The 16,629-nt window shown below is 41.3% G+C and overlaps 1 long non-coding RNA gene across 1 annotated transcript; it reads left to right on the top strand.

Annotated features, from left to right (window-relative positions):
* Positions 1–3,531: 3,531 nt before the first annotated feature.
* LOC150039610 (uncharacterized) lies at positions 3,532–9,098 on the top strand. Its single transcript, XR_016534312.1, has 2 exons — positions 3,532–3,619; positions 8,973–9,098. It is a non-coding gene; the product is annotated as an uncharacterized LOC150039610 (long non-coding RNA).
* The last annotated feature ends 7,531 nt before the right edge of the window (positions 9,099–16,629 follow it).

The raw sequence follows: 16,629 nt of genomic DNA, 5'->3' as shown, positions 1-16,629 counted from the left end.
TTCTTCTGTTTTGTTATTATTATTATTATTATTATTATTATTATTATTATTATTATCATTAAAGATAAGAGTCTTATGAACATTCCTGCCTATGCTGTCTTTGAACCATGGTCCACAGATCTCTGTGTCCTGAATAGTTGGGATGACAGGCAGGAGCCACTGGCATCCAATCCAATGGTGTAATTTCTTAGGAAAAGATAACTCATAGTCCAAAAAATAAATACCAGAAAGCTGACACAAAAAAGGTGTGGGTGGAGCCAGGTGTCAGTGACTCAAGCCTGTGCTTAGTGACACACACACAAACACACACACAAATACACAAACACACCACACAAAGATTGGTAAAATACCTTGTGAAGGAGCTATTTCTCCCATGGGTTTCAGACCCTATAAAACCCTAAATTCATATCTGAACCCTCCCCCAGGGCTCTCCAATATGTTTGGGTTTTTTGTTACTGCTGTTTTACTTTTGCTTGTCTTGGGCTTGAGCTCAGGGCCTGAGCACTGTCCTTGGATTTTCTCAAGGGCTAGAGCTCTATCACTTGAGTCTCAACACCACTTCCAGCTTTTTTCTATGTATGTTGTACCAAGAAATTCAACCCGGGTCTCCATGCCCACTAGGCAAGCCCTCTTTCACTAGGCCCTATGTTCAGTTATTTAAAATATGGAAATCTGATAAATATGCTCATTAAAAGATAAAAAAGCCTGTGTATGTCAAACCCACAGCTAGCATTATACTTAATGGCAAAAGACTAAAGCCATTCCCTATAAAACCAGGAAGAAGACAAGGATACCCACGCTCTCCACGCCTCTTTAACATAGCAGGAGAATTCTTAGCCAGAGCAATAAGGCAAGAAGGAAGCATAAAGGGGATCCAAATAGGAAAAGAAGTGAAACTTTCCCTATTTGCAAATTAAATGATTCTGTATTTAAAGAACCCTATAGACTCTACTCCAAAGCTCCCTAAGCTGATTCAAAACTTTGACAAGGTAGCAGAGTATAAAATTAACACTCAAAAATCAACTGCCTTCCTGTATGCCAACAGTGAGAGGAACGAGGCAACAATCGGGAAAGCAACTCCATTTGCAATAGCCTCAAAGAAAATAAAGTACCTAGGAATTACATTAACTAAGAATGTAAAGGACCTTTTTGGTGAAAACTTTAAAAACCTGAAAAAGGAAATTAAAGCAGAGCTGAGGAAATGGAAAAACCTCCCAGCTATTGGAGTGAAAATGGCAATCTGGCCAATGGCTATCTACAAATTCCATGCAATACTCATCAATATCCCAATGTCATTCTTTAAAGAAATAGAAGAGGCAATCCAATATTTCATATGGAATAATAAAAGACCCCATATAGCAAAAACACTTCTTAGCAAAAAGAACAGCGCAGGAAGAATTTCAATAGCAAATTTTAGACTCTATTACAGAGCTATAGTGACCAAAGCAGCTTGGTGCTGCAAAAGAACAGGCCTAAAGACCAATGGAATAGAACTGAGGTCCCAGATGTTAAACCACAGACCTATGGCCATGTAATCTTTGACAAGGGAGCAAAAAAATAGAATGGGAGAAAGATAGCCTCTTCAACAAATGGTGCTGGCAGAACTGGTTAAATACCTGCAGAAAAGTAAAGTTGGATCCTTCTTTGTCACCCTGCATTAGGATTAACTCCAAATGGATCAAAGACCTAGAGGTAAAAGCTGAAACACTGAAAAGTTTACAAGAAGGAATAGGAGATACAACAGATCTCCTTGGCACAGGTCGAAATTACTTAAGAAGGATCAAGAAACAGAACAAATCAGAGAGACTGCATTAAACTGCAGTGCTTCTGTATGGCAAAGGACATTGCTAGCAACTTTACCAGAAAGCCTACAGAATGGGAGAATATCTTCACTAACCACACAACTGACAAAGGTCTCATATTTAAAATATACCAACAGCTCCAAAAAATTGAATCACTCCAAAACTAATCTCCAAAGAAACAACCATCCCATTAAAAGATGGGCCAAAGACTTAAAGAGTCTTCTTTGAAGAAGAAACTAAAAATGCCTATAGACCCATGAAGAAATGCTCCACATCTCTGGCCATAAAAGAAGTGCAAATCAAAACAATTGTAAGATTTCACCTCACTCCAGTTAGAATGGCCAGGATCAAGAAATCTAATAACAACAGATGCTGGAGGGGATGTGGCCAGTAGGGACAACTACTACACTGTTGGTGGGAGTGCAAACTCGTTCAACCACTATGGAAAGCAGTATGGCAGTTCCTCAAAAGACTAAACATAGAACTTCCCTATAATTCAGAAGTTCTATTACTCGGCATTTACACAATCATCCAGAAACAAGGACATACTAAATACACTAGCACAGTGATGTTCATTGCAGTACTATTTACCATAGCAAAAATATGGAACCAACCCAGATGTCCCTCAGTTGATGAGTGGATCAACAAAATGTGGTATTTATACACAATTGAATTCTATGCTGCTGTCAGAAAGAAGGACATTGCCTCCTTCATAAGGAAATGGAAAGGCTTAGAAAAAAATCATATTAAGTGAAGTAAGCCAGACTCAAAGGAACATAGGCACAATGGTTTCCCTCATTTGCATAATCAGTAGAAACCTTAGGATCTCCTAGCAGAGGTTCACAATAGAAGAAAATCTAGATACATAAGGCCATATAGTATGATGCTAAATGTAAGGACCACCAGGATAAGGAAACAAAAGTCACATAATGAGTGATTGTTGGCCTTACTGTACTATGTTATCTCTCATCTCTTTTGCTGTCCCTTGGTTATCTCATATTGTTACAATATTTTACCTTGTGAGTGGCACAATCCTAAAAAAACCATCCTCAGCCAAAGCACCAGAAGACTAAAATTTTATGTGGCTTCAATAATCTTGGCCAGGAGTTTGACCTAGTGGTACAGTGCTTGTCCATATGCACGAAGACCCAGGTTCGATTCCTTGCTATCACATACACAGATAAGCCAGAAGTGCTGCTGTGGCTCAAGTGGTAGAGCTCTAGCCTTGAGAAAGTCCAAGGACAGTGCTGAGGCACTGAGTTCAAGCCCAGGACTGGCAAAAAGAATCTTAACACAAAAAATACCAATCTGAGGACACCCCAAAATGTAGATCCATGAAATTTAAAAAACAAAAATTAAGAAGGGATATTGTGGGGAGCCAAAGCAGCCGCCATTACAAGATGGTGCCTGCCTCCTGCCTCACTTGGAGTAAACAACCTTCTTTATCTTTTATTTGGAGATAAACCGTACAAAACCATTATATAACCTCATCGCGCCTGCGCAGGTGACAGCCACGGTCTGACCAATCCTGAGCATTAAAGTGGCCTTGGCAACAGGGCAGCCAATGAGAAAGAGCCCAGTGTCCCTTAGGGTTATAAAAAACCGCTGCTTTCGCTGCCCAGGGCCCCTCCGCTTCAGCTCTCCCCTCAAGCGAGTTGCTCTTCAATAAAGCGTGATAGAAGAAGGATCCTCATGTGGTGGTCGTTCTTCCCTGCTGGACAGGGGCGTCGATCCCTGCAACTGGTGCTGAAACCCGGGACCTGCGGAGGGGCCGAAGAGGATCCAGAACTTGACACGTGAAGAGGACTCCTTCTTAGGTATGTTGTTCTTCTGGGAAGTTCCTGTTTGGGTGCTTATTATCGTTCTTCCTCTGTGGTTTGTGTTTCTTATTGTTTGTTTCGCAGCGCTTGGGTGTGAAGGACCAGAAGACAAGAGAGCTTCTCGGTCCAAGTGAAAGTAAAACCAGGGTAGATAACTCGGTCTTTCACTTTGTTTCACCCGCTTAGGTTAGCCCTCTAAGAGTAACATCAGTATGGGTAACTCTTCAGGAAATGCATGCCGTACCAGTGACTTCTGTGCTCCGTTACAGACCCTTCTTAAACAACGTGGTCTTAAGATTTCTTGCGGTACAATAAATAAGATCTTAACAGATATAGAGACACATGCCCCGTGGTTCGCAGTTTCCGGGGACCTCTCACTCGTTTGTTGGGATAAATTAGGTCGAGATCTGGATAGAGCACAGGATAAAGGAGAGGTTTCCGGTGCTACCTTGCCTATGTGGAGGATGGTGCGCACTTGCTTAGAGGAAGGAAAAAACGCTGACCTTATTAAGGAAGGGAGAAAGACTTTGATTAAGCACCAGGATATTCTTTCAGAGTCCTCATATATGGAAGGAGAGTTAAAAGGGCTCAGAAAAAAAGATAAAGGGGATCATAAAAATATAAAAATAAAAAAGGAAATAGCAAAAATGGAGGAACCACAGTCCTCACAAAAGATAGTGCAGGAGAGAAAAGGAAAAAGGAAAATACGGGAGGAGCCCAAGGGCTCCCTCTATCCATCTTTAAAAGAATTTCAAGATGACAACCAATTTTCAGCCTTAACTTTACAGGAACAGGATGAGGAGGAGGCGAGTAATAATGCGGCAGACGAAAGGGAAGGGTCCCTGTTAGAGATATGCTCGGAGGAGGAGGAGGAGCTAGAAGAGCAGGCTGCCGCATATGAGACAGATAGATATGGCCCCTGGGGAGGATTGGGCGCAGGGAACGACCAGGGAACCCTTCGCCCTGTCCCTTCCACCCTGCCTCCCTACGCCCCAGTTAAAACCAACACCCTTATCGGGGCTAGTACTTGGTCCCGCCTAGCCTCTGCTTTCCCTGTTTTTGAAGATTCCATCACTAGACAAAGGGTTCTTGAACCCGTTTCTTATAAGACCTTAAAGGATCTTATGGCTTCAACTCAGCAGTACGCTCCTTCTGCCAATTACACCACTGCATTGGTCCGTAGACTCAAAACCATGGCTATGACTCCAACAGATTGGTACGAGGTTGGGCGGTCTTGTTTGACCCATGGCCAATTTTTAGAATTTAGTGCTTCGGCTACTGATTTAGCCATTGCACAACATGGTCAAAATGTTGTTAATGGTCATCCAGAGTGGACAGCTGAAATGCTTCTGGGACAAGGCCCTTATGTGGCAGATCAGGCAAGTTACCCCATGGAAGTATACCGCCAAGTCAATGATATATTTTATAGAGCTTGGAAGGCCCTCTCCAATAAAGGAGAACTTAAAGGCAATCTTACAAAAGTTATTCAAGGACCTGCTGAACCTTTTTCCGATTTTGTTGGACGAGTCTTAGGGGTAGCTGATAAATTGGTTGGAGAGGTGGAAAATTATATGCCCCTAATTCAACAAATAATTTTTGAACAGAGTACCCAGGACTGCCAAAAGGCTCTTCTTCCTGTAAAAGATAAGCCTTTGCAGGACTGGATTAGAGCCTGTCGGGAGGTGGGAGCCCCTGTAAGTCTGGATAAAATTGTTGCTGCGGTAGCAGCGGCTACAAAAGTTAACTCAGGGTTGTGCTTTAACTGCCAAAAGCCAGGACACTTTAAAAAACAGTGCCCTAACCTAAAATATTCAAGGCAAAAACCCCCTCGGGAGCCAGGACTGTGCCCACGATGCAAAAAAGGAAAACACTGGGCAAATGAGTGCAGGTCAGTTAGAGATATAAATGGACAGCCTATTCAACAACCTCAGGCCTTGGAGCCAAAAAACGGGTGGAAGGGCCCGCTGCCCCAGGGCCCGCAAAATCAGGGGAGCCAGTTCCGGGAAGCTTACCAGAAGCCCCCACCTCATCTTCAGCAGCCATTTGTCCCCGCAGAGCAACCGCAGGATCTGCAGGGCTGGACATCCGTGCCACCACTGGAGTGGTCTTAACCGAGGACATGGGGGTTCAGCTCATAGTTACTGACCTAATGGGCCCCCTACCTAAGGACATGGTGGGAATAGTGTTGGGACGTGCTTCTAACTCTATGAAAGGCCTCGTAGTGTTCCCCGGGGTTATCGACCCTGATTACATGGGAGCCATTCAAGTCCTCTGCTCGGTCTCTCGAGGGGTCATTTTGGTGGCCCCTGGAGATCGAGTTGCCCAATTAATTCTAGTGCCTTCCCACCACCAAATTTTTCCTGCACAAGAAAAGAAGAGAGGCTTAAGTGGCCCAGGCGCCTCAGGGGTAGACCTTGCCTGTCTGTCCATGACCTTAGATAACCGCCCCATGTTAACATTAACAATTGAGGGAAGGACCTTTAGTGGTCTAGTGGACACGGGGGCTGACCGAAGTATCGTCCAGATAGCCCAGTGGCCAAAAACATGGCCCCTACAGCTTTCTTCACAAACCCTGCAGGGCCTAGGTTATGCAGATACTCCTCGGGTCAGCGCCAAACAGCTGACCTGGTCCACAATGGAAGGGCAAAAGGGAAAATTTCAGCCATTTGTCCTTCAGGTCCCAGTTAATTTATGGGGTCGGGATATTCAGCAGCAAATGGGTTTGATCCTGACTACTGATTATTCTTCAACGGCACAGACTATAATGAAAAATCAGGGTTTTGTCCCTACTGGTGGATTAGGAAAACATTTACAAGGCCGACTTGCCCCTGTGGAGCCAGTTGCCAATAAAGACAAAAGGGGTTTGGGTTTTTCTTGGGGGTCACTGAGACGTTATCCTCCAATGGTCTGACACCCATACCCTGGTTAACAAATAAAGCGGTGTGGGTATCTCAGTGGCCCCTGTCCCAAGAAAAGTTGGAGGCTATAACCCAATTGGTACAGGAACAACTACAGTTGGGACATGTAGAACCTTCTGTTTCCCCGTGGAATACTCCTATCTTTGTCATCAAAAAGACCTCAGGCAAGTGGAGATTACTGCATGATCTTAGAGCCATTAATGCTCAAATGCAGGTATTAGGGTCAGTCCAGCGCGGCCTTCCGCTGCTTTCTGCCTTGCCTCAAGAGTGGCCCGTTATGTCTATTGACATTAAGGACTGTTTCTTTTCTATTCCCTTGCATCCTCGGGATAGAGAATGTTTTGCCTTTACTTTGCTTTCTGTTAATCACGAACAACCTGATTCGCGATTTCAGTGGAGGGTTCTTCCACAAGGGATGGCTAATAGCCCTACAATATGCCAACTATATGTTGACACAGTTCTTTTTCCATTGTTAGAATTCTTCATTATATGAATGACATTCTGATAGCTGCCCCCGAGCAAAATACCCTCTTCCAGGTATTTGGTAAGTTGTCCAAACTCCTTGTGAGGGCAGGCTTAAATTTGGCACCAGAAAAGGTACAATTTTCAAAAAGAGTTCAGTTTTTGGGCTCTATAATCTCTCCCATAGCTGTTACACCTCAAAAGATTGTATTAAAAACAAAGCATTTGCATACCCTTAATGATTTCCAAAAGTTAATGGGGGACATAAATTGGGTTCAAAACTTTCTTAATGTCCCTCGCTCTGACTTGTTGCCCCTTTTTTCTCTGTTGGAAAGAGACCCGGATGTTACTTCACCTAGAAAGTTAACCGTACAGGCTAAGAGTTCCATTCAGCGTCTTGAAAAAGCCATAGAAAACGCACAGCTTTTGCGTGTAAATCCATCGGTGCCAATTTTACTATGCATTTTTAAAACAAAAAATCATCCTACAGGAGTGTTATGGCAAGAAGGCCCATTATTATGGCTACATGGAAATTCTTATGGCTCAAAAACTATTCAATATTTCCCGGAGCTAGTTGCCTTATTGGCCCTTTCAGGTTGTAAAGCATGTTTAACTCATTTTGCAAAATTCCCTGATAAATTAATTATCCCTTATACTCAACAACAAGTACAAATATTGGCCGCCTCTGTTGATTGGTGGGCAGTTTCGGTATGTTCCTTTCCAAATATAATTGATAATCATTATCCCAAACTTCCGTTATTAAATTTTGTGCGTGAGGATTGGGTTTATTTCCCCACAGTTACTATGAAAACACCATTGATTGATGCCCTAACTATATTTACAGATGCGTCTAAAACAGGTCAAGGTGCCTATGTGGTTCAAGGAAAGGAGCCAGTGGTGTTGACCTTTCGGCCAGAAGCTCCACAAGTAGTTGAATGTTTAACAGTCTTGGAAGTGTTTAAGAGATTTCCTGAGCCTTTTAATTTGTACTCTGATTCACAGTATGTGGTTAATGGGGACGCATCCCTAGAGATTGCTGCTTCCATAAAAGGTAAAAGTACAGTTTTAAATATATTACTTCAGCTTCAAGGGTTAATTTTACAAAGAAAAAAATCCCTTTTTTATTGGTCATGTTCGAGCACATACTGGCCTACCTGGTCCCATGTCAGAGGCTAATGCCATGGTGGACTTGGCCACCAGAGCCCTAGTGGGCCTTTCACATAGTCCTGTTCAATTAGCACGAGATTTTCACCAGCTTTATCATGTATCTGCAAAAACCCTTCACTATAAGTTTTCCATTTCACGCCAACAGGCTAGAGATATTGTTAAGGCTTGTCAATCCTGCGTGGTTTATCACCCCTCTCTTATAATCGGAGTTAATCCTAGAGGGCTTTGTTCTAATGCCCTATGGCAAATGGATGTCACTCATGTGCTGGAATTTAGCCGAATAAAATATATACATGTCTCCGTAGATACTTTCTCTGGCGTTATACATGCCACTGCCCTTGCCGGAGAAAGAGTGTCACATGTTAAAGTTCATTGCTTGGAGGCCTGGGCAGCTTGGGGAAAACCATTAAAATTAAAAACAGATAATGGCCCTGCTTATGCCTCTGCTGGCTTTCGCTCCTTTTGTGCTCAAATGCAGGTGGCTCATTCTACTGGCCTCCCCTATAATCCCCAAGGTCAGGGAATTGTGGAACGTGCCAACAAAACTCTTAAACAACTTTTATTTAAACAAAAAGAGGGAATAGGCTGAGAGGCACCCGCCAGAGAAAGGCTGGTCATAGCATTGTTTACCCTAAATTATATAACAGTGGATGATAAAGGACAAACAGCTGCTGATCGGCATGCTAATAAAATAGCGATGCCATCTATGCAAACCTATGTGGAAAAATGTCCTTGATAATAAATGGTATGGACCGGATCCTGTGATCCAGAGATCCAGGGGAGCTGTTTGTGTTTTTCCACAGGGACAAGAATCCCCCCATTGGGTGCCACAGCGCTTCATAAGGACGCTAAAGGAGGATCAAGTACTGCAAAAGGATAAAAAATGAAGCCAAAAAAGACCCTGATAAACAAAATGATGATATAGCAGATGATCCTGATGAGCCTGGTGATTATGAACATACCGACATTCCTCGCGGAAGAAATGGAGCTGTGGGCAGTGGCCAGATCATGGCCAATTCCAATGCCGGTGCATGTTAATTCTACACAATTGCCGACATTTTTCTCCACTCCCTGTGAGATGGAAGCTCCATGTGTTCGGCAACCCGATAATATACAAGAATCATATAATTTGTCTGTTATTAGCTTAGAGGATACCTTTTGTTTTACTACAAAAAAAATGTGTCATCCTGTATTTTTCTTCAAGATCAAAAGGTTTCAGCCTGGGAGAACCCCTTACATCAGAGTAGGGTTCCGATAAATATTTTGACAGCGGCTTTGGCACGGGTCGCCAATGGTCAGTTGTCAGGATCAGGCGAGCCATCTAATGATACCACTGTAAACATAACTACCTTAATGATGACAAGTCATTTAAAAATACCAAAAGTAAGATCTAATAATGAGATTAATGCTACCCACTTTAAGGCCTCTGCCTGGTGTGAACCTAATGTAAAATTTCCACCAGTTTTCACACCGTGTGGCTGCAGTTACAGCAGCTATAGCCATGGCAAATTCTATACAAACAGCGTCCACTGTTAATGATGCCATTGCCCAAACCTCGACAGTTCTTGAAACCCAAAATCAAATTAATAGTCATTTGGTGTCTGGTATACTTGCAGCCAGTCAAAGGATTGTTATAATACAAGTACAAATAGAAGAGTTGTATACTTTAATTTCCATGGGCTGTATTGCTCAGTATAAACATTTATGTGTGTTTCCTGTAAAGTTTGTTAATGCAAAACAGGAAAGTGAATTAATTTCCCAGTATTTAAGTGGTATTTGGTCAGCTAAAGCGGAGTTTTTGATACAACAACAATTACAACAGATAATTCAGTTAAATAATACCCGAGTTGAGCCTATTACCTTGGATAATGTTACTGATTGGATTTCTGATTGGATTTCTTCAGCATTTTTGTTTTTTAAGGAATGGGTTGGAATGGGAGTGTTTGCTGTGCTGTGTTGCTTTGGAATAATGTTTTGCTTATGGCTGGTATGCAGATTTAAAAGACAACAAAAGAGGGAAAAGGCTATAATGGTACAAGCCTTATTGGCCCTGGGCCAGGGGGAATCCCCTCAAGCTTGGGTGAGCATGTTAAAATAGTAAGATTGTAATAGGGACGCTGGTTTTCTAAATCATTAACTGCCCTGTATGTAGATGTTCTTTGTTCGCCTGCTAAAGGTTTCTTCCCCCCATCATAGTTTCAAAAACATCCTTTTTGATTGCCAAAGGCTTCTGTGCTGCCTTTGCACCCTCTAGATCTTAGTCTATTGCACGAGGAGTTAGGAGCACAGATAGTCTAAGTTGTGAAAAGTGGAACAAAGTATCGCTCCTGACCCTACAAGTCAGGGAGAGCATGTGCGTCAGCATATGGGTCTGCGCCCCTAGCCCATCTCCACAAAGGGGATAGAGGACCTGAAGGGGAGGGACCCAGGGTTGGCCTCCTGGGTCACTCCTCTAGAGTGGGACCTCGAGTTCTAATTTGGAGGACAGCACCTCTACTCTCTTCACAACATTTATTTTGGCCTTTGGTGTTCAAACAAAAAAGGGGGAGATGTGGGGAGCCAAAGCGGCCGCCATTAAAAGATGGTGCCTGCCTCCTGCCTCACTTGGAGTAAACAACCTTCTTTATCTTTTATTTGGAGATAAACCGTACAAAACCGTTATATAACCTCATCGCGCCTGCGCAGGTGACAGCCACGGTCTGACCAATCCCGAGCATTAAAGTGGCCTTGGCAACAGGGCAGCCAATGAGAAAGAGCCCAGTGTCCCTTAGGGTTATAAAAAACCGCTGCTTTCGCTGCCCAGGGCCCCTCCGCTTCAGCTCTCCCCTCAAGCGAGTTGCTCTTCAATAAAGCGTGATAGAAGAAGGATCCTCATGTGGTGGTCGTTCTTCCCTGCTGCACAGGGGCGTCGATCCCCGCAGGATATCAAGGTTTGTTTGCTTGTACTCTGTACACTTCAGTTAGATCGTGTTGGGAAACCCAATAGGAATCCTTTTAAAACAACGTTAACATATTAATTGTGGGTTTTTGTACATCACAAGAATGGTTTCTGCCAAGTGCTAAAGGCTCATCTCTGAAATCCTAGCTACTCAGGAGGCTGAGATCAGAGGATCATGCTTCAAAGCCAGCCTGGGCAAAGTCCATGAGACTCTATCTCCTATAAACAACTAAAATACCAGATGTGGTGCTATGGCTCAAATTGGTGGAGCACTAGCCTTGAGCTGACGAGCTCAGGGATAGTACCCAGGTCAAGAGTTCACTAGCACAAGGATGTTCAATGCAGCACTATTTACTAGAGCAAAGATATGAAACCAACCCAGATGACCCTCCGTTGATGAGTAGATAAAAAAGATATGGTACTTTTACAAAATGGACTTTTATGCTGCTATCAGAAAGACTGACATCACCCCATTTGTAAAGAAATGGAAAGACTTAGAAAAAATCATATTAAGTGAAGTAAGCTCGACTCAAAGGAACATAAGTTCAGTGGTTTCGCTCATTTGTCCTAATCAGTAGAAACCTTGGGCTCTCCTAGAAGAGATTTACAACAGAAGAAAACCTAGATACATAAGGCCATATAGAATGAAAGGACCTCCAGGATATAGAAACAAGAGCCACATAATGATTGATGGTTGGTTTTGTTTTTGCTTTTGATAATTATTTATTTATTTCTATACATTTTAAATAATCACAGTTTGTCATTTTCACAATGTTGATTCTTCCAATCCAGGCGCATGGGAGGTTTTTCCATTTCCTTAGTTCTGCTTTAGTTTCCTTTTTTAGGGTTTTAAAGTTTTCGTCAAAAAGGTCCTTTACATTCTTAGTTAAGCTAATTCCTAGGTACTTTATTTTCTTTGAGGCTATTGTGAAAGGAGTTTCTTTCCTGATTATTGCCTCGTTCCTCTCACTGTTGGCATAAAGGAAGGCAGTTGATTTTTGAGGGTTGATTTTATAGCCTGCTACTCTTCCAAAGCTTTGGATCAGCTCAAGGAGCTTGGGAGTAGAGTCTATAGGATTCTTTAAATACAGAATCATGTCATCTGCAAACAGGGATAGTTTTATTTCCTCTTTCCCTACTTGGATCCCCTTTATGCTTGCTTCTTGCCTTATTGCACTGCCTAGGAATTCTAGTACTATGTTAAAGAGGAGTGGAGAGAGTGGGCATCCTTGTCTCGTTCCTGATTTTAGAGGGAATGGCTTTAGATTTTCACCATTAAGTGTAATACTAGCAGTAGGTTTCTCATACACAGCCTTTATTACATTGAGGAATGTTCCATGGATTCCTAGTTTCTCCAGAGCTTTTAACATAAAGGGGTGTTGGATCTTGTCAAATGCCTTTTGCACATCTATTGAGACAATCATGTGATTTTTGTCTTTGCTCCTGTTGATGTGTTGAATTATATTAATTGATTTGCGTATGTTGAACCAGCTTTGCCTCCCTGTGATGAATCCAGTTTGATCATAGTGTATAATTTTTTTGATGAGTTGTTGTAGACGGTTGGCCAGTATTTTGTTGAGAAGTTTTGCATCGATGTTCATCAAAGATATAGGTCTATAGTTCTCTTTCTTTGATGAATCTCTGTCTGGTTTGGGGATTAGGGTTATACTGGCTTCATAGAATGAGTTTGGTAAGGAACCTTCATTTTCAATTTCGTTGAAGAGCTTGAGGAGTATTGGTGTGAGCTCTGCTTTGAAGACCTTATAAAATTCAGCTGTGAATCCATCTGGCCCTGGGCTTTTCTTAGGTGGAAGTTCTCTAATTGCCATTTCTATTTCAGAGCTTGAAATAGGCCTGTTGAGTTGGCTTAGTTCTTCTTGGTTCAGTGTGGGTATGTTAATATTGGCTAGGAATTCATCCATTTCATCTAGATTCTCAAATTTGTTGGCATAAAGGTTTGAGAAGTATTCCCTCATGATATTCTGGATCTTGGTAATTTCTGTCGTGATATTACCATTTTCATCTGCGATTTTGTTTATTTCGATATGCTCTCTTCTTTTTTTTGGTAAGATTTGCTAAGGGCTTGTCAATTTTGTTAATTCTTTCAAAGAACCAACTCCTTGTTTTGTTGATTCTATAGTTTTTTTGGATTCCAAATCATTTAACTCTGCTTTGATTTTAATTATTTGCTTTCTTCTACTGGGATTAGGGTTGGTTTGTTGCTCTTTTTCCAGGAGCTTAAGGTGAGACATGAACTTGTTGGTTTACAATTTTTCCAACTTGTTGTTGTAGGCACTCAGCGCTATAAATTTTCCTCTGAGTACTGCCTTTGCTGTGTCCCAAAGGAGTTGGTATTTTTTGTGCTCTTTACTGTTAAATTTCATAAACTGTTGGATTTCTCTTCTGATCTCTTCGATGACCCATTGGTGATTCAACAATGTGTTGTTCAGTCTCCATGAGTTACAGGGTTTTCATTGTTGGAGATGTGTGTTCAGTTCCAGTTTGATGCCTTTGTAGTCTGATAGTGTGCATGGAATAATTTCTGTGTTTCTGAATCTGTCCAGGTTTGTTTTATGGCCTAAGATGTGATCTATTTTGGAAAATGTTCCAAGTGCTGTGGTATTTGTTCTATGTGTTGTGGTATTTGAACACAATGGAAGTCTATGCTGCTGTCAGAAAGAATGACATCGCCCCATTTGTTAGGAAACGGAAAGACTTAGAAAAAATAATTAAGTGAAGTAAGCCAGACTCAAAGGAACTTAGGCTCAATGGTTTCCCTCATTCTTCATAATCAGTAGAAACCTTGCGCTCTACTAGCATAGATTTGCAATAGAGCAAAATCTTGATACATAAGGACATATAATGTGAAGCTAATTGAAAGGACTTCCAGGATAGTGAAACAAAAGCCATATAATGAATAATTGTTGTCCTTAATGTACTATGTTGTCTCTCATCTCCTTTGCTGTTCCTTGGTTATCTCATATTTGTATACTATCTCACTTTGTTATCTGATATATTGAATTTATTTGTATTTGGATATTTGAAATTTGATAGGGAAGGGGGGAAAACCTGGACGGGTTGGGGGTGTGGGGGGGGGGAGGGAAATGGGTACCAAGACATGTGAAAGGGTATCAATGTATGTGAATTAATGCACCTTCTATCTGGCAAATATCATGTAACCCTTTTACTAATTACACTAAAAAATTAAAAAATATAAAAAATAATAAAATAAAATATAATAAAAAATAAATAATCACAGTTTTCAGAATATACAAGAAAATTTAACAAAAATGTTTGTCTTATACTGAAGTGAATATTTCTTTGGTATAGAAATCATATCATAGAGTTGGGGGACAGAAGATGGCGCAGAGACAATAGAGATGCTGCCTAGCTCTCTTATAAAAAGAGAGAACCAGGGAGTCCCACGAGCCAATTACTTTAAGAAATCCACAACAACAAACTCAAAAGGCAACGGAGAAGGACTCCAACAGGAAATGAAATCCAGATAAAGCTCACATCCAACTTTCTCAAAGAATTTGGAACGCGAGGACTGCTGCAGAAACCAGCAGAGGACCAGGCCAGCGAGCCTCAGAAGCAGCAGAACCCAGAAGCGGAACCAGAACAGCAAGCAGCAGAACCCAGACACAGAACACAAGATCTGAAATAGAAATGGCAGTTACAGAACTTCTGCCTAAGCAAAGCCCAGGGCCAGATGGATGCACAGCTGAATTCTACAAGGTCTTCAAAGGAGAGCTCAAACCAATACTCCGCAAGCTCTTCAACAAAATTGAAAATGAAGGTTCTTTACCAAACGCATTCTATGAAGCCAGTATAACCCTCATCCCCAAACCAGACAGAGATTCATCAAAGAAAGAGAACTATAGACCTATTTCTTTGATGAACATCAATGGAAAACTTCTCAACAAAATACTGGCCTACAACAAGTCATCAAAAAAATTATACAATATGATCAAACAGGATTCATCACACGGAGGCAAAGCTGGTTCAACATATGCAAATCAATTAATATAATTCAACACATCAACAGGAGCAAGGACAAAAATCACATGATTGTCTCAATAGATGCGGAAAAGGCATTTGACAAGATCCAACACCCCTTTCTGTCAAAAGCTCTGGAGAAACTAGGAATCCATGGAACATTCCTCAGTATAACAAAGGCTGTGTATGAAAAATCCACAGCTAGTATTATAATTAATGGCAAAAAATTAAAGCCATTTCCTCTAAAATCAGGAACGAGACAAGGATGCCCACTCTCTCCACTACTCTTTAACATAGTATTGGAATTACTAGCCAGTGCAATAAGGCAAGAAGCAAGCATAAAGGGGATCCAAGTAGGGAAAGAGGAAATAAAACTATCCCTGTTTGCAGATGACATGATTCTGTATTTAAAGAATCCTATAGACTCTCCTCCCAACCTCCTTGAGCTGATTCAAAACTTTGGAAGAGTAGCAGGCTATAAAATTAACACTCAAAAATCAACTGCCTTCCTTTATGCCAACAGTGAGAGGAACGAGGCAATAATCAGGAAAGAAACTCCTTTCACAATAGCCTCAAAGAAAATAAAGTACCTAGGAATTAGCTTAACTAAGAATGTAAAGGACCTTTTTGACAAAAACTTTAAAACCCTAAAAAAGGAAATTAAAGCAAAACTAAGGAAATGGATAAACCTCCCATGCTCCTGGATTGAAAGAATCAACATTGTGAAAATGACAATCTTGCCAAGGGCTATCTACAAATTCAACGCAATACCCATCAATATCCCAATGTCATTCTTTAAAGAAATAGAAGAGTCAATTCAAAATTTCATATGGAATAATAAAAGACCCTGTATTACAAAAACACTTCTTAGCCGAAAGAACAGTGCTGGAGGAATTTCAATTCCAAACTTTAGACTCTCCTAGAGGGCTATAATTATCAAAACAGTTTGGTACTGGCACAAGAACAGGCCTGAAGACCAATGGAGTGAAGTAAGCCAGACTCAAAGGAACTTAGGCTCAATGGTTTCCCTCATTTGTCATAATCAGTAGAAACCTTGGGCTCTACTAGCAGAGATCTCCAACAGAGCAAAATCTTGATACGTAAGGCCATATAATGTGAAGCTAATTGAAAGGACCTCCAGGATATTGAAACAAAAGCCATATAATGAATGATGTCCTTAATATACTATGTTGTCTCTCATCTCCTTTGCTGTCCCTTGGTTATCTCATTGTTATAGTATCTCACTTTGTTATCTGATATATTGAATTTATTTGTATTTCGTTATTTGAAATTTGATAGGGAAGGGGGGAAACCAAGACAGGTGGGGGGTGTGGGGGGGGGAGGGAAATGGGTACCAAGACATGTGAAAGGGTATCAATGTACGTGAATTAATGCACCTTCTATCTGGCAAATATCATGTAACCCTTTTACTAATTACAGTAAAAAATGCAAAAAAAAATAAAAAATAAAAATTCAAAAAAAAAGCAATGCAAATCAAAACAACTCTAAGATTCTGCCTCACT

This window comes from Megascapheus bottae, unplaced genomic scaffold (genome assembly GCF_031878675.1).
Source record: "Megascapheus bottae isolate mThoBot1 unplaced genomic scaffold, mThoBot2.hap1 HAP1_SCAFFOLD_41, whole genome shotgun sequence".
Classification (NCBI taxonomy): Eukaryota; Metazoa; Chordata; class Mammalia; order Rodentia; family Geomyidae; genus Megascapheus; species Megascapheus bottae.
Note: the sequence above shows the minus strand (reverse complement) of the source record. Positions and strands in the feature narration are given on the sequence as shown.